A 25,490-nucleotide genomic window follows, 5' to 3' on the forward strand; every position below is an offset into this window, starting at 1 on the left:
GTGTACAACGTGACAGGTCAACCCATTGTTATTGTGGATGATTATTGTATTGCGAAAGCTGTTGCTGCTCGTGCCTGTTCACAAGGAATATGTCCCTGCATTACTGGGTCTAAAAGGCCACTGTAATAAGCCAAGGGTTTGTGTCCCATTGATACCTGGTGAGTGAGGACATCTGTCAACACTTGACCATTTGAATGCGAGAACAGGAAGAAATGCTTTTGTAGTCTGGTGTTGCTAAAACAGGTGTTTTACTGATTGTATTTTTAGGTTCCTGAATAGATTGGACCATCTCATCTGTCCAGATAAGGGTTCCCTTAAATGTCTGCCCTTATTTTAACCCCTGCAGTAAAGGTTTGGTGTAAGTGGAATAATCAAATATCCAGGCCCGACAATAGCTACATAAGCCTAGTAATTGCTGCATCTGTTTCACTGTGGTCGGCTGTGGGGTGTGGGGTCCTGCTGCTGCCCTCTCTGGTGTCACTCTTCTCCCTGCTGCAGATATTATCTGCCCTTAATATACAACTTCTTGTTGGCAATATTGCAATTTCTCTTTGTCAACCTTCTATCCCTTTTCTGACAATAAAGTGAAAATGTCAGTTAGTCATTTCTACATTGCTCTTCCGTCATGCTGCACACTAGGAGGTCATCTACATTCTGAATTACTGTGCTCTGAGCCTGTACCTTTCCTAAATCCATTTGTAACACTCTATTGAAAATGCTTGGGCACTCACAGTCCCCCTGTGGTAAATGAGTAGGCTGAAAACCCCTGTCCTTCATAGGCAAATGCTGTGAGGTACTTGGAGTTTTGGTGCAGTGGGATGGAGAAATATTAATTGTTGAGTTCTATTACTATGAAACGGATCACTGCAGTGGAGATATTGCAAAGGATGGTGGCGGCATTGGGGGCAACTGGAAACTTTTCCTCTATAATATTGTTCAGCAGGTGTAAGTCCTGAACCATCTTCCACGACGGCCCTTTTGCTTTTTACGCTGAGTACACAGCTTTGTTGCGTGAGGGCTCTGATGTCACTATTAAACCCTGCTGCCATAATACTACATTAATGGGATAAATCCCTTTGTCTGCTTCCTTGGTCATGGGGCATTGCTTGAACAGGAGTAACACTGCCCTGGTTTCATTTTGATGCTCACTGCCCCTATCCCTTTCAGGAGGCCTACACAGTTTGGGCTACTGGTCCACAACTCTCTGGGCACCTTCTCTAAATCTTTCCTCAGGTGTGCTGGCAGTGTCTTAGCAAGGAGTATGGTGTGAGGTACTTATCTCTGCTCGCCCACTATCTGCCAGGGTATATCAATTTGAAACACCATGTCTCCGGTGTCACCGGTGTCTTCAAACAATTGCTCATCAGACACTTCTCACAAACTGCTGTGCTGGGTCAATAGTGTACACCATCCGATGTCATTCTCATCTGTGCTAGACAATATTACTTTGTCTGCCTTAGCGATCACTCCATCTAAATCTAGTGTGATAATGGTGCCTGATGCTATCTCCTGAGGGACTGCTGGTCTGAATAGGAATTCTGTCGGTATGCGTAGTGTTTTGTTCTGAATTACAGGCACACAACCTTTGTTCTGAATTCCAGGCACCCAACCCTACAGAAAAGAGCAAATCTGGGTGTAGGGACATGCCCCGGAGGACGCTGTGGCCACAAAGTGCTTATATTACCACTGTAGGTCTAGCATGATATGTGCCTGGGGGAGAACAAACTATGCCCTTCTCAGTGAATTAAATGGTCATGTTCAACTTGCTCATGAGGTCCCTGCCCAGAAGGTTAATGGGGGGGGGTCTCGTGAATACAGTAATAGTGCTGTCAATCCCTGGGTGCTTGTGGTGATATGAAAATCTTCAGTGAAAGGAACCGATGCAACTGCCCCAGAGAATCCCTGCATGTCCATTATTTCAATTGACAGAGGAAATTTCCCTTCCCTAATACATGAGTTGGTAGCTCTTGCGTCAACCATAAAATAAAATGTTCAATCCCCTATCTTCGCTCCCACTCAGAGTTCCTCTTCAGAGTCTTGAGTTACTGATAGTACTGGGCACGTCAGATCTCTCTGTGGGCTGTCCTATTGTGGGTTAACATCTGTGCCTGGGACCAGGAAAGGAATTCCCCCTATCACACTCACCCTTGTGCAATGAGTTACCGTGCCATGTGGTATGGGGTTTTTGCCCCAGACCTGAGCAGGTGCCTGCTGCACGTGTGTCTGAGGGACGTTTGGCACCTGTTGCATATGTGTCTGAGGGACGTTTGGTACCTGTTGCATATGTGTCTGCGGGATATTTGGTGCTGGGTATTGCATCAGCTGCAGCTTCGTGGGACCTGGGGCATGTGGGAAAACAAGGGGCTGCATCTGAGATGGTGGGTGGTAAGGAAGTCAAAATACTGGACCCCTAGGGTTGTCGCAGGACAAGGGTGGTCTACTTCTGCATTTTCGTGCAAAGTGTCCTATCTTCCCAGAATACCAACATGGTCCCCAAACCTAGGTCTCATTTGTCCCCATCCACCCCCTCTTCCTCTTTGATAACTGCCTCTTCCCATCTGAAAACCTCCCGTCTGCCATCTACTGACGCTTCTGTCCATCCCTGCATGGGGCCTTGCTGGGGGGCTCTGTCCTTGTTCCCCTTCCATGGTGTTAGTAGTCACTGCTCCTTCCATGTTACATTTTGTTAGCTTTTTCTGAACTAGTTAGCATCTGGCTTCTGTGCTTGCTCTACTTTCTCCTTCACTTTTTGTTGCCTTATTCTACACTAGTGTAAAATGTGTGCCTGTATTTCAGGCCATACCTTTGCTTCAATGCCAATCACCTTATTCAAATCTGCTTGCACCTCTGGGGGAAGACCCTTGAGCAACATGTGGGAAAAGACAGCTTCATTCTTGTTCCAATACGTCTCCCATCTCTAACCGCCACATCTCCTGTATTTGGTGAATGTAATGTGTGGGGTCCTTATCTGCCTTCATTATGCGGTGTCATGATAGAATTAATATCAGTTGTGTCTGGGTATATAGCCCTCAAAGACTTCCATATGCATGCTCAACAGTTGTTAAATGGGGCACCATTGTGGTTATTACTGCTCAATTTGACACCTTTACACCTTGCTTTCCTCCATATATCATCCGCCTGCTATCCTAACAGGACAGCGAACAAACTCTTCATGTCCCCTACAGCTAATGTGATCCCTGCTGTCTATTTTTCGAGGGCATAAACCCCCTTTTCTGCCTCCCACTGTGAGCGAATCCAAGTTGTGCATTACGTTTTTTCTGATCGGACCAGGGCACATAATGTGCTCTCCCGCTCCTTTCTGTAGCCACAGGAGCTGTGGTCCTCATCTTTTATTCTGGGATTCCTTCTTCCTACCCTTAACCTTTGCAACTTGCCTGAGCTGCGGTCTGAGCCAGCAGCCCCATGGTGTTATTTCCTCCTGCTCTTCTGTCTCCCACTTCTCGTCATCGTCCTCTGCTTCACCTTCAGCGTATCCTGAGTCCTAATCTACACTGATCTTGCGTTCGATCCTATCTTGCAGACTTTATGAACCTTCCCCTAATTTGGGGGGTTCCTCATTTGTGCCTATCCTAAGTTCTTTGCAGCTTTATTGTTGATCTTAAAGAGAAACTGTCCTGCCCTCCATTTGTCTGTGCCTATCGCTGCGCACTGCCCCTCCCTTTGTCTCAGCATCGCCTTCGCTAGCTCCTCTTCTGCCTTCTGCAATGCCACATCTAATTCTCTGCAAGACTTATTTTATATTTCCATAACTAATGGGTCTCTGATGGCCTCCTTGTGTTCCTCTGATCTTCCCTTTTGTCAGTGTGCAATGCCACATCTCATTCTCGGCAAGTGTTATCTTCTATTTCCATAACTAATGGATTTCTGATGGCCTCCTGGTGTTCCCCTGATGTTCCCTTTTTGTCAGTTGGTGGCGAAAACCAGGGCTGGGTATACGCTGCGGTGGGCTGTGAAGGAAAACACCCATAGGGGGGCAGGACAGTGGCCTGTATGCGTACTTGATTGGTTCCCTATGCACTGTCATTAGGGGTGTTCTCCTCCTCCTCAAACATTTTCTACAATTCCAGTATAATCTACCTATTTTTCAACTTTATGTATATACAATGTTTCATTTTACCAATTTACCTGCAGTTCCCTGAATCCACTCTTGGTGGTACTTCAGGATTTTCTCTTTGCATTGCGGGAGTGTTTTACACATGTGCTCCAATGGACTACTCATAGCAACACGAGGTTCCAACCTCCTTCAAGACAACAAAAACTCCACAGACACTGAACCTGTAGCGCCTTACTACAAACCTCACAACACACCAATAAACTACTTATTCACACCGGTATAAAGATACTGCACCCCAAAACCTTGTCACCTGCCCACAATGGCCAAAAGAATTCTTACTCATAAACACCTTTACATACACAGTACATTAACAATGCTTGAGAATGGATACCTCTATGCACACGCCGGCTACTGACACCTGCAAGGAAACCACATTTATATACACAATCATGTAGATCCTTCCTCTGCCTCCTTGCCTCGAGTCAAGGGAACTCATCCCTCTTCAAACTCCCCTTCTAGAGCTGAGGGATATCCTGTCCTTTCCCAATAGGACCATCACTTTGTACACATCGCTGCCTTTTCCCATTTAAGAGGCGGTTCCCCACATCAATTCTCCACTGTTACTACTCTATATGATGTCATCTTTCCCCACAATGGGGGGAGCTTCACCTCAATACTTAATCAAAACACATGCAATAACTCACAACATTCTCTTTCCTCACCTTTCGAGGAGCTTCCCCTTCTATCACAATAGCAACTTATAAGAAATAACAAAAGACATCAACAACACAATCTTTCATGCAGAAAGTGCACTTACGTTTTATGTGGTTTCCGATTTCCCCCAAGGCCTTGTCCCCTGAAAACTGCCTGCAGAGCTCAGCCCGGCAGCCCACACTCCTGGCACCAGACAATCATTCAGTGTAACACGTTGTCTGCTCACCTCTCCATTTGTGTGCACAGAATCTGCTCTCCGGAGGCAGGGTTCGGTGCCCCAGCCTGTGTGGCCAGAGAACCCTCAGCGTCTTTGGGAGTTACTGGGTAACCAAAAAAGTAAATGGTCTGCCCAAAACACGATCAGAAAAATGAATCCATGGAAGCAATAAGCGAGTGCATGATTTGCAAGAAAAATTGTTTTGAATAAATTCAAATTATGGCTGAGAGGGTATGTCAGCTCCATGGAACTGAAAGCTGAAAACGCTCTTGATCCGACCTACATTGAGTTACAGTATTAAAAGACAAAAAACACAAAGTTAGAATACATTACAAATATCAAGTAAATATTAATCCCACGTTCCCTATTGGCTCTCACCTATACAGAAATTACATTTGTGGCCTTTTAGCTGTGTGTATTCACATCCTGCACCCTAATTCACTGCATTTGTGGCCTTTCATTGAAATTGTTTTTAGCTGTGTGCATTTACATCCTGCTCCCTAATTTACTGCAGTTGTGGCCTTTCATTGTTATGTTAAAGATTTTCACACCCGAATGTGTAGTGCAACCAACACCATAAGAAACCTGGCGCTAAAGCTCAAACCAACGATCACAACGAACAGAGAGAGGAAGGAACTAGAAGAGTATGTTTTTCAACACCTTCCTAAATTTCAAATTCGCCGAAACCATACGCAGGGATGCATGAAGAGCATTTCAAAGGACAGCGGCACTGAAGGAAAAAGAGCGTCCGCCAGTTCTAGCTCGATTAACCCAGGGCATAGCCAGAAGAAAGCGACCCCCAGAGCGCAATGCACGAGCAGGAACATACAGCTTAAATTTTTGTTCCAGGTATTTCAGGCCGACACCATAAAAGGCCCAATGCACCAGGCACAGCGACTTAAAGTGGACACGTTTAACCACCGGAAGCCAATGAAGTGATCTTAAGATGGGGAAATATGTTCCTGAAACAAGGTGCCCGTGGCAAGACGTGAAGAACCTGCAGACGCTGTATCAAATAGTCTGGTTGAGCCAAATAAAGAGAATTACAGTAGTCAATATTGCTAAGGACTAAAGCAGAGACTACTGGGGCATGCAAATGAATAGGAATAAAAGGAAAAATCTTCTTAAGAATTTTCAATTGGAGATGGCCAGATTGACAGACTGCGCCAACCTGAGGGGCCATGGACAGAGAGGCAGAAATCTTAACCCCTAAGTTCCTTACCACAGAAACAGCAGCAGGGAACGGGCCAAAAGAAGAGGGCCAAAAAGCAGGCAACCAGAAAGAAGAGACAGAAGAAAAACCCACAACCAGAACCTCAGTCTTGTCACCATTTTGTTTTAAGCCAATTTTCGTCCATCCAGCAACCCACGGCTATTAGACAATCTCACAGCTGAGAGGCATGGGCAGGATGATGGATATCCAGCCTAACCAAGATCGGCGTATCATCAGCATACGAATAACATCAAAAGCCGTGGGCACGGATGAGAGCGATCAAAGGCCGAATATAAATGTTACAAAGAGTGGGGGACAGAGCAGATCTCTGCGGAACACCACAAAACAAAGCTGTGACTGTAGAAAGAAAAGGTTGAAGCAAAAGACGCTGTGACCGATCATATAGGAAAGATTGAAACCAAGCAAGAACCGGGCTGGCCAGGCCAGCAGCAGCTAACCGGCTGACCAGGATGGAATGGTCAATGGTATCAAAGGCAGCTGACAGATCTAACAGAATCAGCGCTGCCATTCCACCCTGATCAGGAATGAGCGTAAGATTGTCAAGCACCGAGACAAAAACGGTCTTGGTGCCCTGGCCAGGTCTAAAATCTGACTGAAAGTCATCAAACAAAGATGAAGACTCACAGAAACCAACCAAAAGAGGAGAGACCAGGGACTCAAGAAGCTTCATTCAAAAATGCAGAAGGGAAATGGGCCGAAAGTTATCAAGGATCAGAGGGTCCAAAGTTGAAATAATTTTTAGCTGTATGCATTTACATCCGGGTCCCTAATTCACTGCATTTGTAGCCTTTCACTGAAAATAATTTTAGCTATGTGTATTTACATCTTGCACCCTAATTTACTGTATCTGTGGCCTTTCATTGAAAATCGTGTTGGCTGTGCGCATTTACATCCTGTACTCTAACTTCTTTGCATTGTGTCTTTGCAATTGCTAGGACACCTGTGAGATTAAGCACACCTTTCTTTTCTACTTCCCTCCATCACCCTAATGGCACTCACCATCTCTCATATCTTCTCTAATTGTTACTCTATCTTCTATCCCCCCTCTCTCACTAAGTCTGAAATGAAAAAGCACAAAAAAGACATCTTGCTTGCAAACCCTGGCCTTCCCGTTGCAGGCACCTATGTCAGTGCAACCTCCAGAGAGGTCTTCATGGATATCCTCTTCTCTGTTCCATCTCCAGATCCTTGGACTCATCATCTCATCTCTAGTCTCTCCCCTTTCTCTTCCTCTCCCATTAACGGTGGAACCAAGTGGAAAGTCCTCTTGGCTGGCTTCTCATCTGTAAGTGATTTCAATCCGGCACACACCTAAGTCAAAGCCTAGCGTGTAATGCACAACTGAAATCCTTTTTCATTTGTATCTAAAAGTTATTTTATTCTGAACGATGTACCACTCATATAATGCCCCTCTCCTGGATCCCCCCCGGTCACACTGAACCAGGAATCAGGCTGGTTTGCACAGTTAAAATATGTATTTAGTATTGAAAATGTATCACAATATGTTTAATAGGTACACAATAATCACCAATGGGGTGATGTAGCACTAAATAATCTCTTTAATACACCAGGAGTAATAGTGAGCAAAACAATTCAGCACAGAAATAATACTTTTGTGTGTGTGTTCAGATCAAAGAGCAGTGTGCCAATAGGCAATGTAAAGAGGTAGGAGGAGAGGGAGCAGGTATTAAGGAATGGCAGAATTCAAACAAAATATCAATCACAATTGCCCCCCAGCAACATAAGAGAAAAATAGAATTAATTGGCAAGTGGTCAGAATGGTTTTAAAGTTATCTTGAGAATGGATTAGGTAAAAACACTAAATATGATTTAAATTGCTAAAATTGTTTAAATTCTTATAGGAGCCACTTTGGATAGTTGCATACAAACACTAGCAATGATTTGATACTAAGAAGGAATGTGAAATCTAAAAATTAAGGTCGGAAGCAATCAAAAGCTGTTTACACATGTCAGAATTTCCCTAAAACAAAATTTGCGGCAAACTTTTCAGTGTGCAATAATCGCGATTACGGGAGAACCGTATGGATTTGGGATGCGGTTTTAGATGCAAATTAAAGCTGTGGATGTTAGCTACAATCAGACGTTGGCATTTTGTTTCGAGCACAAAAACTGAGGGAGGTCGTTTTTCGAGATAGGTGCAAGAATGGAAAACAGGAATGCGCTTTGAAAATGACAAATGGATTTTTTTACACTAGGGGATGACTATGAAGAAACAAATACCGCAAAGAAGCACAGCCACTTGATCAGGGTGACTGCCTGCCGAGGAGCTTGCCTTCTTCAGATGAAATATATCAGCGCAAAGATAGTTTTAACAATACTAGTACAGGAGGAAGATAGAAGGGATAAGATACAGAGTTTAGACAATTCAAAAATACTCCTAACAATGCAGTTTCTGAAGACAAGATAGGATGGATTTAAGATAGGGATTGACTATGGACAGTACATATGCTAGTGACACAGTTCTATCTATAGATATTCACTAGATATGTTTTTAAACGGAACCGTCAGGATTCTGATCTGTCAAGATTTCTGGTCGGGGATTCTGGTCAGGGATTCTGGTTCTGGGACAGACTGCTGGGCACCTCGGACTGGACTGGGTCGATTCACAGCACGGCACAGGACTGGATCGGGTCTTTTGGCTCTGGTCGCAGCACGGCACCGGACTGGAGCTTTTGGTTCTTGTGATAATTATTTTCAGCAGGCAAGCAGTACAGCACAGCCCGGCTGTCTTTTGGTTCCCCTCAGATTTCTGGGGTTGGTTCTGGCTCTGGAGCTTTAAGGCCTAGCTAAAAATAGTTCAGCTATGCAATGAGCCTTCTACTTTGCCAAGTTTTGGAGTCTGGAGCAAGATGGATAGTTCTGCTGCAGGGTGCTTCACCAGCAATCGGGTAGTGGGTGAATCTGTCTGTCCTTTCTAAGTGCTGAGCTGTCTCTATTTATACTTATGATAAAGGGGTGTGTGTGCTGGTTTATCCTAAGCTCGCCCCTCTGACAGGGATTGGTTAAGGTCTCCCCTCTTCCTTGATAGGAGAAAACAGTGAGTCATCTTTTATGGTGTGGGTTTATGAGGCCTAGAGTCCAGCCCTAGCCTCTTGAACACAAAATCTATTTTTTGGTACAACACATATTTACAAATGTGCAACCTCTATAACAGGCATATATACATATTACATATTTTGTTTAGCAGATACTCCTCCAAGTCACGTCGCTGTAGGATCTTGTGTCTTTTCGCAGAATTTTGCCCTTTTCATCCGGAACACAATGTCCAATTTCAGAGTAAATTTCTACAGATGTATACGTGTATCAAGTTTCAAACTTCTATCAAAAATAAATTTTGAGTGATATCACTTTTTCCGCCATTTCTTCCCAGAACATGTCACAGAGTTCTGGCGCCTTTTCACCTGTGCATCCAAAAATTACATTAACAATGCTGTTATTTATATATTTGACACAGTTTTACATAGGAAGTTATCAGTCTTTTTAAAATGTGTCTTTTGTCCTTGTTAAGCAACAAATGGTTGTTTAGCTCCACCCCTTTGGTCTTTTACTGGGACCCAGAAACATCTCCTCCCTGTTTCTCCTGGGCAGAGGCCATTTATGACTCTTCACACTTCGCATTTCCTGTAGCTGGAGGATGTCCATTGTCTCCTTCCCCTGCAAACCAAATTCTTTCCCCCACCCTATAATCATCACATAGGTGTGATTTCCTGCTGGAGAGGACTGGAGAGAGAGAGGCTCTGCCTCTGTGAGGAATGCTGTTTTTCCAGTTTGGGTGGCTTTTAGCCAGGCTTGATTTTAAATGTAATTTCTTTCTTTGCATTTTCCTTGTTTAAAACAAACTTCTGATTTCAAACTAGCAGCTAAAACACTTATTCCAGATTCTAACCCATGGGCTCAAACAATTACAACATAGATTACTCTCAAGAACAGACCACTTAGATTTCAAACATTAAATTTCAGTTTTTACAAGTTTGCAGTTTTAATGCAGGCTTCTGACAGCTGTCATTCAGGTGGCCGAGGGTACTACGCCCAGATTTTTGACAGATTTCACAGGCAGGCAACTTTTGCTGTGGATGTTTCTTTGATACTTTCAGCTTTTTCAGACATTGTGAGTTCACAATGATTTCTTGACTTAGTGAATTGTAGCACCCAGTAAGAATTTTGGATGTTTAAGAGTGTTTTGTACCAGCATTCTGCAGTTTCAACAACAAAGAAAAAGATGCAAAGCATGATTTTGGGGTTTCCTTTGGCAGAGCACTGCTGTTCCCTCTGTACTCCATTTTCACTTGTTGTGGAGCCCAGTGACATGTTTCAGGAGCAAGATCTCTGTTCCACCACAGACAACATGCATGGCAGATTGGGCAGCCATCTTTTTGTGCTTTGCAGAGAGCGTATTTCAGAGGTTTTGGCGCGCACAAGGGTTTTGCGGCCATTTTGATATTTCTGGCACCATCAGAACACAGTGATGCCGCATGGCAGAGCAAAAGTGGGTTGAATCATCCTACACATTCTCACATTGTATCATTAATGTCTAACACACTGGCACTATCCTGGTTCAGGGTCCTCAACCCAACCTACTTCTCTTTGACAGGATCCTGCCTTCCCTCAGCAACTTCTTTCCTTCTGCTGCCTCTCCCCTCACCACTTTCACTCTCCCTCCCCCTCTGACCGGAGTGCCACACCCCTGTACTCCTACTAAGAAAACCTTCAAAGGCAGACACCACCTCCACCTGGCAACTCTTAACGCCCGCTCTGCCAACAAACACTCTGCTGACATCTGCCTCCTTTTTGAAGACACTGATTTTGACTTTCTCGCTCTCACCGAGACTTGGTTCAATGCCACCTCAGTCACTGCTTTTGGCTCCCTTCTCCCTGTTGGCTTCAGATAATTTCCAAGCATTGACCTCACTGTGCTGGCAGTGGGGTTGCCTTAATCTATCCTGAGTGGGTTCCTTCTTCCATTTTACCCTCCTAACTCTATACTTCCTTCGACAGCCTGGTCTGCAAGTTGGTCATCTCTCCCTCCTCCACTCTGACCATTGCTACTATCTACCGGCCTCCAGGCGCTACCACCCTGTTCCTCTCTGAATGGGCTGATTTCTGCTCCTCCTTACTTTCATCTACTTCCGACCTCTTCCTCTTGGGTGACTTCAACATCCAATTGGACGCCTCTGTCTCAGCATCCACTCTTTTTTATTGACCTCTGCACCTCTTTCTCCCTCTTCATCCTCCACTCTGGTCCAACCCACTCGGCTGAACACACTGTGGATGCCATCATCCACTCCGACCTCTTGCTTGCTCTCCCTCTGGTCACCCCTCTCTCTTGGTCAGACCATGCTCTCCTCTCCTCCCACCTGGAACCCTTAAGCCCTCCTTCTGCACCCACAAAAGCACTGCCAACCTTGTTCTAGAACATTCACCCAATGAAACAAGTGTCAGCCGCTGCCTTTGCCTCTTCTTTCATCTCCCCTTATCCCCCTACCTCAGACTTCACCTCAGACTCTGCTCTCAGCGATTTTCTCTTAGAAATCACCAATACCCTTGACATCCTTGCCCCAGTCATGGGGATCTGCCTGAAACCTGCCTCTAAGCGTAATACCTGGTATGACTCTGAACTTGCAGCCCTGAAACAAAAGTGCAGAGCAGCTGAATGGAAGTGACAAATAGCAGGTTCACCTTCTGACAAACTGGCCTGCTGCCTGATCCAAAGGCAATACAGACTTGCTATCCGTGCCAAGAAAATGACCTAATTCCCGGTACGGGTATCAGGTGCATCCAATAATATGGATGTACTTTTCAAAATCTGCAGGGAGCTAGCCAACCCTTCCGCAGTCTCGTCCTCCCCTCTTCCTTGCCAGGCCCTCTGCAATGCACTGGCCACACACGTTGCCACCAAAAAACAGGACATCCTGAAGACCCTTGTTACTCACCCACATAATGGATCCCACACCCCCTTGCCTCCATTGGCCACTCCCCCTCCTCCTTCTGCCTTCTCCTCCTTCACCCCTGTCACATCTGAAGAAGTTACCAGAGTTGCCCGCTCTATCCAAACAGGTTCACCCCTGCTCGTCCAGAACTTTCAAAAACCATATTGGCTCACTGCCTCTTTCCCCTCCTCCCTCAAGCACTCCATTGTGTGCCAACTATTGAAAAAGCCTTCAGCAGACCCTACCTGTCCATCCAACTACCGCCCTATTTCAATCACTCCCTTCCTGGGGAAACGACTGGAGAAGCTGGCCTTGCTCCAACTCAACTTGCACACTGAACTTGTCGGTGGTCTCCACAATCCTCAATCTGGATTCTGAGCATCCAGAGGCACGGAAACTGCTCTTCTGAACCCCTGTGAAGAACTGCTCACATCCCTGAACTACAACTCCCCAGCTGTCCTCCTTCTACTTGATCTCTCTTCTGCCTTATACAAAGGCTCTACGATAGCCTTGGTATCTCGGAACGGGCACTGGAATGGCTGACTTCTTTCCTAACTGACCATTCTTCCCATGTCATCCCATGTACCCTCTTCTCTCCTACTTCCTTCTCCACGTGTGGTGTCCCCCAGGGATGTATCCTTCCACCCTGGCTCTTTAACATCTACCTTGCACAACTGGCACGCCTCATCTCCTCCTTCTCCCTCAACTTCCAGTGTTATGCAGATGACACTCAACTCTTTTTCAGACTTCCTGCTGACTCGCTTGCACCTTCCTTCATCCCTTATTGCCTGTCTGTCATCCAGGCTTGGTGCTCTTCCAATGATCTCTGCCTCAATGCCAGTAAAACAGATATTGTCGGGGAGAACTCCCAGGTATGACAGAGGGATAATGGGAAGTTTGTGGTTTTCGGAGGGCCCAACACCCTCCACAGAATACATGGAGGACTCAGTCAACACCAAGTTCAAACTGTGGTTTATTACAGCCAAAACCAACAAGGATCAATACAAGAACTCCAAAAATTCCAGCATCTCACACAGTAAAGTGCACGCAGGCCACCTTTGTTCAACAAATGCACCATCACTTCGTCATTATTCGGGCTGCTCTCCAAAAACCTATTGCTATGTGGGATTGGCCGTCAAGAACATGATAACCTATACGTGTACCTGTATGTGCTATTCTACTGGCTCTTCCATGTCAGGTGCCTGGCCTGTCCCTTCCCCAAAATCCAACTTACTACATTGTTACAGATAGTGGACCTACCATTGGCTCTTGTCCGTTGCTACCCACCCCTTGGGTACTAAACTGTGATTGGCTAGAACTGACATTCCCAGGCCTGGGACCCAAAATGGTTCTCAGCTCACTGTGTACCTTTTCAAGGTGATGAGAGCGATTATGTGTCTGTATGTTAACTTGTGTGCACCACCTTTGCCTTATGAGAATGCTCTCCTGGTAGGCGCAACACTTGTTGCATACTGTTGCATACTTGTTGCAGTCTGTGTCTGGCTGCCTGGGATCGGCTCTCCTTTCCCACCACCAATCACTTTCCATTGTCTCCTTCAGCTGTATCATGTGTTTGGAGACCACGGAATTGAGCTCCACAGCTTCGAATTATGAGGATGTATTCCCTTTTCCTGCAGCTGGTCCCTTTGTCGTCTGGGGGATGGAATGTCATCTGTATCTCTTGACTTGGCTGTGGGTCCTGTCTCACATGTCTTGCTCTCTGTCCAGCCTGAATCAGCTCTGCTTGTCCCTTGCTCAGAGGCTTGAGGCCTGCTGTAATTTTCCTGAACCTTATAATGTGGTTTCTACAGTGTCCATGCTATACCACTTTTTCCATAAGTTAGTCACACTTGGATCTGTCAGGTCCCATAGGTGCTCCTTGCAGTTCCATAGGGTTATTTGCGTTTAAGCATATGCAAGCTTTGCTCAGGATCTCTTGTACCTTGGGATTTCTTCGTTGCTGCACTTGGCTAATGGAAAAAATAATAAAAGCAATGACAGTATGTAAATGTATCTGTTCTCTAACTATAGAACTGTATGCTCATGTTCTTCATGTATTCAAGTGTGTGTTTGTGTCCTGAAGTGTGGATGGCACGTGTGCTTCATGTCTGACGCTGCTATGTTGTGGTGTCTCTATTGACATCAGCAACATGGCTTCTTGGTGCTCTAGTCCAGGCTATCCATATAGGTGTCTCTGACCATGGGCTGCAGCTCTTCATTCACACATCGATAGATCTGTACCGCACCTGGTCTGTATGGCTGGCTGAGGGGATGCCTCTCAACATATTTATCAATCATTGGTCCGTTAGGAATTCGGCTGAAATAGAATGGATGATTGCAGTGTTTTCTGGCCTTTCGCCTTGTCATGAAGTTGACAGGAGGAGGGGGGGTGGTGATGGCAGGATCCTGACTCCCTATTCAAGATCCTTCCAATTGGGACCCCTGCTCCCTCCTTCTTCCCTTCTCTCTGGCCTCCTACCTTGGGCTCTCCCCCTGCTCCTTCTTCTGAAGTCAGAAACCTTGGAGTCATCTTTGGCTCCTGTTTATCCTATCACCCTCACATGCAGGACAATACCAAGAAGTCCCACTTCCAACTCTTCCTTCTCAAAGGAATTCCCCCCTTTCTCACTTTCCCACCAGAAGCTCAATGTTTCCAGAGCCCTGGTTCTCACTAAGCATGACAATTGCAACAGCCTCCTCCTCAATCTATCTTCTTCCACTTGGCAACCCCTCCAAGTAATCCAGAACAGAGCAGCAAGACTTAGCCTTGGCCTTAAACCCAGGGACTGCATCTCTGCTGCTCTACAAAGCCTCCACTGGCTCCTGGTTGCTGCACGGATCAAATAGAAATCCCTCTGCATCATCCACAAGCTGTCTGTTGCCGGGGCCAACACTATCTGCAACTCTCCCTTACCAAATACTCTCCTTCTAGACCTCTACATTCCTCTGGCACCAACTCTCTGTGTGAAAAGTGTTTTGCTAAACAGAGACCAGGAGACCCCTCGCTTTCCTCAGCTGAATCCCTCCTCTGGAACAGCCTGCCCCTCCCACTGCGTCTTGAGCAGGACCTTCTGAAGTTCTGAAAACACCTCAAGACCTCCTTCTTTCCTCCTCCTTCCCTTCTTCCTTCCTCTAATAATCCCACAGTTGCTGTGATTGGTGTCTTGCACCCTTATGCAAGATGTATGATTGGCTTTCTAGGTAGGTTGGTGAAGTAACCCTTTGATTGATGTATCTAAAAATAGTAAAAATAGGTTGCGGACTAATGACCATTCACACCCTATCTCCCCAGCATCTGTCTTCCTTCATCACTTGGCTCAGCACACCCTCCGCACTGGAGATTCGCACTTTGCACCCAACGCAGCTCCTGGCCGCATAACACTTAGCATACTGTGCACTTCATCTGCGGCTCATCCTCGAGCACAGACACCACAGCACCTACCCCACTGCCCTCTTCCTTCCTGCACTTGCACACTCTGAATACTCACAAGGCATAGTAGGTTCAGCCGTCCCTTCCCCCTCTGTATTTTTTGTATTTAATTGTACTGCTATCCCATATTCCCTCCCTGATGCCCTGTGGGCGCTTTGAAACAGAATACATTTTCTGTATAATCACTTAACAAGCAAACAATAAATAAAAAAAGACATCTGAACACAATGGGCCTCATTATAACATTTCCGGTATCCCAGCTGTAGAGCCACCAGGATACCAGCAAATGTTGTTACCATTTCTGGCACCCGCCGGCGGGTGCCGTCATTACGGTTTTATTTTGCCGGTACGACGCCTGCCTTACCTCCAACTCTTAGCTGGAGGTAACTCAGGTGCCCCACTGGCAAAACCGTAGTCTACCGGTCTGGTAAAGTACCGGTATCCATGAATACCAGCACTTTTTTACCAGACCGGATGACTTAGAATGAGGCACAATATACATTAGAAGTTCCCGTTGGTTAGTACATCACCTTTGACCATCCTAAGAGCAGCCACCTACAAATGACCTAATTGTGCCGTCAGCTGAAAATGCTTCATCATGATTGGCCGAAGTTATACATGTAACATTTACTAAATGGCATTCTCTAATTGGTCAAAACAGTTCATGTAACTTCTAATGTGCAGTCCCACCAAAACGAGCCAATCATGTAAGGGGTGTGAACAGTGAAGTCAACAAATTATATACAGCAATATCCTCTCCCATGAGCCCAGTCAATTTGGAAATCCCAGGCAGTTATCAGGCCTTGTGAGGGTTTACTTCTGCAACACTTTTTGCAACTCCTGTTTTGAGACATGAGGCTATCCATAGCACACATTCGTTCAGCTATCTCCTGGGAGCCAGGTGACTTCATAAAAAACAGAACTGTTCTTCAACTCCTTGGAAATGTATTTCCCATATTTATTTGTGCTACCAATCTATCCTATTACAGATCCAGTTGTCCCAACACTCCCTAGGGGAAGTATGGCCAGGATCTAACTTTGGCACTTTGGCAATGCCTTTAACCAAGGGTTCGTTCCCACCAAAATATGTGCTTTGCAACTATTGTATTTCATCTATCGTCAAGAACACAAACCGTTATTCTACATTTCACTAAAAGCTTCCTGAGAAGCTAAGCCCTGCAACAATAACTTATATGTATACTGCACCTCATCCTTCCTCCACAGACCTTGGCTTGCTTAACATTTGCTGCGGGAAGGAGGAGTAAAGTTTAACGAAATGGAAAGACAGAGGCCTAGAACTGTGGCCTAGTGTCCTAAATAACAGAAATCTACACACTTTGATGAGGACTACTTCAACATGGCGGGACCATGGCTATTGTCGCAATAGGCCCTTATGCTAATAGAAACCAGTAACATTATATTTGCTGCCCATTATTCCACCATGCACTTGGCAGCCTAGAGTTCTCTAAAATGTGGAAAAACTAAAGCAAAACTGCATCCCATTAGAAGATGACCTTAAACACTGTGACAAATGACATAATCACTAACACTAATAATGACCAAATCTCCATGCTAATAGAACTTCTGCAGCTTGGACGTTCTTACACGTTTTGAGTGCTGCACCTGCATTCCAACAATATACAGGAGGAACAATGCTCTTTGGATCACAAAAGAACGTACAATAGATAAGAAATCAGATTTTATGGGTAGCAGTCAGCTTCTTACAATGGATGAGCTTGAGGGACATTCTGACCAGGTTGCAGAGGGAAGAAAATGGAACAGTCACCAGGGGCAATACATAAGTGGACATACATATATTAAGGACAACCAACATTGGACATTTTTAAGTGCAGGTAGGCAGTATGGCCAGCTGTGCTCAGGGTGTGACCATGATGCGTGAAGTGCTACATTGGAGGCAGAGGAAGTGAGGGACAGAGGCGGGTTAGAGGCAAGGGAAACATGATAGTTAGCAGGCAGAGGAGAGGTAGGTTAAGAGAGTAAACTCGAGACAAGGGGTAGGCTTTTAGTTTGGTTTGGAAGAAATCTGTGTAGACTGTCTGGGGGAAGGGAATTCCATGCAATTTGAGCAAGAAGAGAGAAAGAGTGGAAGCACAGGAAGGATGAGGAGCCACAAGGGTAGTCGAGGAGGCATAGCAGAGATTACTAGAAGGCTTGTAGAGTTGGATAGAGGAGGATAGATGCAGTAGTGCCTTACTGTGGATAGATTTTTGAACCAGCAGAAGACATTTAAATCTGGCCCTGTTTTGCATTGTCAGCCATCCATCCTGGTGACGGTACGAGGAAGTAAGTATGAAGAGAGGTACTTCAAAGAGAGACCTGGCAACAAAGTTAAGGATCTTGTTGAGAGGACAGAAAACATAGTTAGGAAGACCAAAGAGAAGACAAGAGTGGTTAAGAGAGGTTTGGCAGTGTTGAATGGAAGGATGTGCCTGATTTTCATAATATTTAGGAGGTTGAGGCGAGCTGCTGTTCCAGTTTTGGAGATGCAATTAGAGAAGGTGTGAGAAGGGCCATGGAAGATGCATAGATTTCTAGCTGAAGAAGAGTAGGGGGAGTGGCAGGTGGGAACTGGATTTGCCGAACAACAGATGAGAGACGAGAGAGCGCTTTTGGCAGGGAGGAAGAGCACCCCAGTTTTGGTAGAGGTTAACATCAGAGAGTGCAGAGCCATCCAATATTTAATGGCAGAAAGATAGTTGGGAATTTTGATAGAGAGATTAGAGGAGAGCTCAGGAAAAGAGAAGATGTGGGTGTCATCCATGAAGAGTCGGTACGAGAACTCAAAGGAGGATATTAGCGCCCCAAGATCAGAGGTGTAGAGTGTAAAGAGGAGCGGACCCAAGACAGAGCCTTATGGAACACCAACAGTTAGAGGAGTGAGTTTAGAGGTGTTGATGCTCAAGGAGACATAGAATTGGCGAGGTCCATGCTAATATTCAATTCAGGCAAGGGCTTGATCGCAAATCCCAAGAAGAAAATGTATTAAGGAGGTCCGAGTGATAGGCAGTGTCAAAGGCAGCAGACAGGTCAAGAAGACTTAGGATAGGTTGGAGTGCTTAACAGAGGCAATGAAGTTAGAGGCATTCATGGGAGCAGTTTCCGTGGAGTGACAGGAGCGGAAACCTGCTTGTTGGGGGTCTCGAATGTTGTGGATGAAATTGGTAAGATGGTTGAAAACAATCCTTTTGAGCACTTTAGAGTAGTGCGTAAGGAGAGACACAGGGTGAAAGTTAGCTGGTAGGTTTGGGTCAGCCCCTTGCTTTTGTTAAGAGAGGGATAACTATGGCTCTTTTGAAAACAGAGGGAAAGCAAATAGAGGCAACGGACAGGTTGAAGAATTCAGCGACATGAGAGGCCACTTAAGGGGCAATAGGCTTGACTAGTTGAGGAGCAAGAGAATCTGATGAGGCACAAGAGGGGTTAGCTTTCATCAGTAGAGATCGGACTTTGTCATTATTAGTGTGACTAAAGTGGGAGATAGAGGCAGAGGATGATGGTAGAGTAGCCGGAATGTAAAATGTAGGAGGAGGAAGTGTGAGGAAGGTCAGGAGAGAATCTCTAATTTTGGAAAAGTTTGCAGTGAAATATTCAGCTAGGTCATTAGCTGTGAGAGTGGAGTTGATAGTCATAGGGCCTCATTACATGGTAGGCGCTAAGGGATTACCGGCACCGGTAAGGTCACCAGTGCCGGTAATCCCTTAGCGCCCTACTACGAGGTCCCTCAGCGGGTCCCGTCCTTAACACCTGGTCTGACCAGGCGTTAAGGACGGGACCCGCTGAGGGACTTCAGAGATAATAACGGTACCGCAAATAGCCGTACCGTTATTAGCTCCTTCCCCATTCCCATTGAGCCCTCTTGGGGCTCAATGGGAATGGGGAATGGTATTTGGAATGGGAACTTACTGGGTTCTCCAGGGTCGGAATGACCCGGTAAGTCCCCATACCGCCTACCCGGACCTGGTATGCGGTCAGGGAGTAGCCATGCCGCTAATAGCAGCATGGTTACCTCCTACCGTGTAATGAGGCCCATAGACTTGGGAGGAGTGAGGAATGAGTTTAGGGTGCCCTGTAGTTGGCAAGGATGGTTGGAGTGAGAGTCAATGAGGGGTAGGTAGAATTCCCTTTTCCCTCTATCAAAAGTGGACTTGAGAGAGTTCGGGCAGAGAGGTAGCATTGCAGGTCCTCATGTGAGTGGGTATGCCTCCATTTGTGTAGCAGCCAATGGATGTCTGTGCAAAGAGAGCGTATGAATGGGGCCACTCATAGTTGAGAATGCTGAGACGTAGGGGTGAAAGTAAGCAGTGGGAAGTGTGAGGCGAATGAGTCATATAGTAGGAATTGAAGCGAGAGGAGGCAGTGTTGGTGGAAGAAGCATTGCGTGTGAAGGACGAGAGTGAGAACTGTAGGTCACAGAGAAATGGGGGAATGGCAGAAGGTTTACATTTCCTTTTAATAATAGGTGAAGCAAGTGGTGAGGAAAGGTCAGATGGTGGAAAGGAGATGGTGGTGGAAACAATTGAGTGATCAGATTTGGATGGTGTGATAATCGTATTAGTGACTGAGTAAGAGGTGGAGATGAATAAGAGATCTCCAGAGTAACCCCCGGCGTGGGTAGGTAGGTTATGGATAGAGTGGAGAGCGTGGCAAGTAAGGAAAGTGTGAAGTTCAGATTACTGAGAAGTGGTTGGAGAAGGATGCTTAAAGTCATCCTAGAGAATGAAGTGATGTTTAGGGGAAAGAGAATCAAGGAGTTTCCCAAGATCATCAAAGAATGGTCCAGTGGGACCAGGAGAGCGCTAGATTGAGATGATGTTAAATGAGTGAGGCAGAGCAAATAGAGATGGCGAATTAAAAAGAGGTAGGAGAGCACGTGTCATTGGAGATTTGTGAGACAGTGAGCGGGAAGAGTGTAAGTGTCTAATGCCTCCACTTCTGCTAGTTAGTCAAGGAGAATGCATGAAAGATAGTTTGAAGTCGTGTATGGCCACCAGAGTGGCAGTGTCAGATTGAGAAATCCAGGTTTCAGTGATAGCAATATGGTCTAGAGGAGGAGAGCTGGAGTAAAAGTAATCAGTGATAAAGTTTTGTTGCATACAGACTGAGCATTCCAAAAGTGCAATGTTCAGTTGATGAGGTAAGGAAGAGTAGAGAAGTTGGGTCTCAGGGGAAGAGAGGTGAGGTGGATCGGTGTTAGAGCAGGTATCATAGGCATAGGAAAGGCCAAAGTTGTAGCGTGATTGAAGAAAGTGTAGGGAGAGGAGAGAAAGAGCAGTAGGGGAGCAGGAGTGAATGCATTATAGGTGAATAGCACAGTGTGGAGTAACAATACAGTAATTAGGTTGCTTGGGGTACGCACAGGTGCAACAGGGAGAAAGGCAAAAGCAAAGGCTCATAGGCAAAGAGGCTGGTTAACAGCTGTTTTTCACCCTTCATAGTTTTGCACTTTACTGGGACGCTCCTTGCTGGATTACCCTAGAGATTTCAGAAGTGATGAATGACACATGCTCTTGTCACCTGATCACCTAGTTCCTCAGTGTTTGGTCTCTCTGATACAGTGCCTCGTGTCTGCTGGGATGAGGGGATTTCTTCCTGATTGTTGGTCCAAGATAAACCTCTTGATGCCTTTAGCTAGAAAGGGGTTGATCCAAGAAGGCTGTAGGAAGTAATGTCACAGATCCATGATGGCAACAGGAAATGATGTCACTAGTCCAAGATGGCCACTAGAAGTGATGACTGGCCATTGGTAGTGAAGTTCCAGACAGAAAGTGAAGACAAAAGCCAGAATGGATGCCACATGCTCTTGTCACCTGTTCACCTAGTACATCAGTGATTGGTCTCTGTAATATTGTCCCTGGTGATGCTGGGGTGAGGTGATCAGGAACTCATCAGCAACTAATGAATAAAGGAAATAATTTTATGGATGAAGTATTCAGAGATTAGTCCAAAACCAATATAAATAGTCACAGGGCAGAGGACAATTTGGCAGCATAGATTTTGGCTCTCCAGGTAGCTTTCCAAAGTGCCCACTGGATACCGCAGAGAGGGAGACAGAGCTTTTTCAGAAGGGGAATATGGAGGGTTCCATGCATACCTAGGAAATCTCTGAGTTCCTCAAAGTAGAAATATAGAGAAGTGAGCATTGCATGAGACAGCTCCCCTCTCGAACCAAAATGGACATCTCTAATGGGGAAAAAACATTCAAATGAGGGGAAACTTTGATTTTGTTGATACCCAAAAAGTATATCAAAAGCCTAGAAAACTGTGAGTAGAGGGTGGAACAGTCAAGATCAGAAGTGAGGTTGTTCTAATGGAAATGGTTCACCCCAATAGTGAATTGAAAGGCCCAAAGGAGGAAGTGCAGACACTATTGAGGAATGTGGTGTGTGAGAAGGGTAGATTATAACAATCACCCCCAAATCGTGTGGTGTACATGGCCGTTAATGGCCCACCAGCTCAAGCCTACGAAGGGCTGAGTGAAGCGAGGGCCTCTGCGAGGGCTGTAGGCCGTTACCGGCCATGTATGCCCCCTGACTAGAGTTTAATAGCTATTCGCAACCATAGTGTTTGCACGGGGTGCAAGTAGTCCAATTTATTTATTTTTTGCGGGAGATGGGTTCCCGCATATTGCGTAAGGCCAATGTCCCTTAAAAAAAACAAGATGGACGCTGCAATAAGCAAAGGAGGGCACAAAGCTCTGGTCCACCATGTAAGTTTGGAGGAAGTGAATGGGTGGGGAAAGTGAGTGGGGTGTCTCAGCGGAGGTGGAGGCAGGGACATGAGGCTCCCTGTTGCCTCCCCATAATCAAGATGGTGTCACCCGGGGGGCCTGGGGTGGCTGGAAAATGGGGGTGGGTCACTGTGGGCCTCATTACGAGAATGGAGGTAGCTATGCCCTTATGCCCTTAATAGGGGCATGGCTGCCTCCAATCCAGGTTCCAGCTCCGGGTTCCTTCAATGAGGAATTACCGAGCCATTCCAACCTTAGAGGACTCGGTAATTCATCATTGAAAAAACCCATCCCCATTCCCATTGAGCCCTTATAGGGCTCAATGGGAATGGGGAGGGAGCTAATAATGGCACGTTAATAACGGGCCCGTTATTAGCTCCCTGTTCCGCTTGCGGGACCCGCTAAGGACGTCTGGTCAGACCAGACGTTCTGAGCGGTTCCCACAGGGGAACCTCGTAATAGGGCATCCCGTAATCAACGGTGCCGGTCCCGTACCGGCACTGTTCATTACAGGACCACCAGGGTCGTAAGGAGGCCCTGTGTGTCGTTGCCCACATTTCCAGCCACATGATTGGCTGAGCGCCCTTCCCTGGGTGTGAAAACAGACTATAAAAAAGATGTCAAGTGCCAAGTTGAAAATGAGGAATAGGCTAGATACCTTATCCCAGACTGTAGTGAGTTCCCCTATCTAAAAGTGGATTTAAAACTAAGAATTTTGGGGCACTGGAGTCCATAGGATGAAGAAGAAACTAGCTTCTAAAAGGTTGATAAAGAAGGGGGAGGAAATATGAACATGAGCCATCTGCTAACAGAAAAGGAGAATCAGGAAGGTGTTGTACAGTAGAAGGTGCGAGGCAAAGAAAGCTGACCTGGAACAAAAGATTAGTGCCGCAAGATCAGAGGCGTAGAGTGTAAAGAGGAGCGGACCCAAGACAGAGCCTTGTAGAACACCAACAGTTAGAGGAGCCATTGCAGAAGACGGTATTGGCCAAATGTATATATGACTTAAGAAATGTTTATGTAATCAATATCCCAAATTCAACCATGAAAGAGCCAGGCAGTTAAGATGTATGATTGGCTTTCTAGGTAAGTTGGTGAAGTAACCCTTTGATTGATGTATCTAAAAATAGTAAAATGTTCGGGTACTTTCATGAAGCTCAAAGATAATTTTAACAAAGTTGTTTTGGCTTTGTACAGGTATCTAGGCACACAAAAGGGGAAATAACCACATCAAATGGATCTCGGGATGTCTCTTGAATAATCAAAAGACAAATAGTCTCTGTTTCAGTCTGCTGGAAAACTCACGGCTCTTCTTGGACAACTCATAGTCCTCAACCCGAAGGGACTCTTTAAGATGAGGTGGCGATTATGGGAAGGATGGGGATGCAGAAATTAGTCAAACATCAATAATAAAATTGACTCAAGAAGTTGGCAAGGTGTACACTGTTTTATTAACAATTATCTAAAACAGAGAGTACGACGGACCTCTCAGCAAATTCTCAACGATTTACATTAAAAACATTATTTTATAACAAACATTTGTCATCATTGACGTCATTCTATGTGGAAAACTGTGAAAACTTATGTGGGGCTGTGGTTGGGTAACGGGGAACATCCACATATACTTTCTATGGGGGTTTAGGTTGTGATTGGGTCTCTACTGTCAGGTGGGCAACTAAGCCCTCCTCTAGTGCAAGTCATCTTCATCATAATAAAATACATGACAATCTATTGGATCTCAAACTACAGGGTCAGACTTGGCTATCGGTGGTTTCGGTCGCTGGCCGAACGACCTTGAGGACCTGGGGGCCGGTTTTCCTGCAAGCCACCCCTGGGCCGCAATATTTGAGGTGTTTTGACATTTTAATGCTGCCTGCGGCTGTGGGCCGCGGCCGGAGAGCACCTCATACTCACCGGCAGTGACGGATGATGCAACAACCATTCATCAAAGCAAGGTAACACACGTCATGTTACCTTGCTTTGATAATTTTTTATGGTGCAGAGCAGCATCATTCATGCATAGAGATGCTGCTGCCGCCGTGCAGTGGGTGTGGCCTCTGTCAGCCCAGCCTGTCTCAGCCCCTCAGGCCTGGGCAATGAGCATGATACATCTGGTGATGCCGGCATGGGCGTGGCTGCGTGGCTGCCTGCCCGCCTCACTGCCTTCCTGAAGCCAGTCAGGCCGGGCCGCGCTCTCCTGTGCGAGTGAATTAAAGAAGTGCTATATTGTAACACCTGCTGCAACCCTGGGGGCCGCTGGGAACAACAGTGCGGGGCCGGTCACAGAATGCACACCACCAGGTCTGGGAGTGGAAGAGGTCACAGGTCATTTCAGTGACACTGACGTCACTGACTGGAGTGGAGTCATATTGGGCCTGCCGCATTTTGGGCACACAACAAGGCTGTCTCAGCTCAGCCACACCCACACACACGGAGAGGCATGCACCGCCATGCCACCAGCAGCAGCGAGCAGGAGGGAGGCTAAGGCCATAGCCTGTGATGCCAAGTTCTTGCCTGGGCTGGCCTGGGCACACCTGCACAGCACAGGGCACCTCACCTGCCACCACACATGCCGCTGGCTCTGTCTTCAGGCTCCCTCAGACTCACTTAGGCCACCGGCCCAGCCGCTCTCACAGCAGCCACCCTGAGCTCATCATTTGGCCTGGACTGTGGAGTGTGGACAGCCGGACTGAGGTAAGTTAGTGACTCACTGGCCCTACCCTGATGGTATCTGTGATGGGAGGGCAGGGGCCAGAGACTAACAATGCCCGCTCTTCTTCCAGCGTGCCCGACCGCCCCCTCTCTTTCCGGGTTTCCAATATGTTCGCTCTCCTTCCCGACCCTCCTCTTGCTTCCAGCTTTTCCGTCCCTTGTCACTCCTCTTCTCTCTCCATCCCTTTCCTCCCATTCTCCCGTCTCTTGGTTTCCTCCCGCTCCTGCTGTTGTCCTCCTCACCCTGCGGTTGTCTTCATGTTTGGAACCGGGATCTCCTGTAGACCCAGGCTCTCGGTGGGTGCCCAGCTGCCTGGTCATGCCCCCAAATAGTGCCCCGTGCATAAATATGAGCAGAGATGCTGTTGCAGAATTGTGTTGTCTGGATAATAAAGCATATCGCATCATGCCC

This window comes from Ambystoma mexicanum, chromosome 3p (assembly GCF_040938575.1).
Source record: "Ambystoma mexicanum isolate Mex_15411 chromosome 3p, UKY_AmexF1_1, whole genome shotgun sequence".
Lineage (NCBI taxonomy): Eukaryota > Metazoa > Chordata > Amphibia > Caudata > Ambystomatidae > Ambystoma > Ambystoma mexicanum.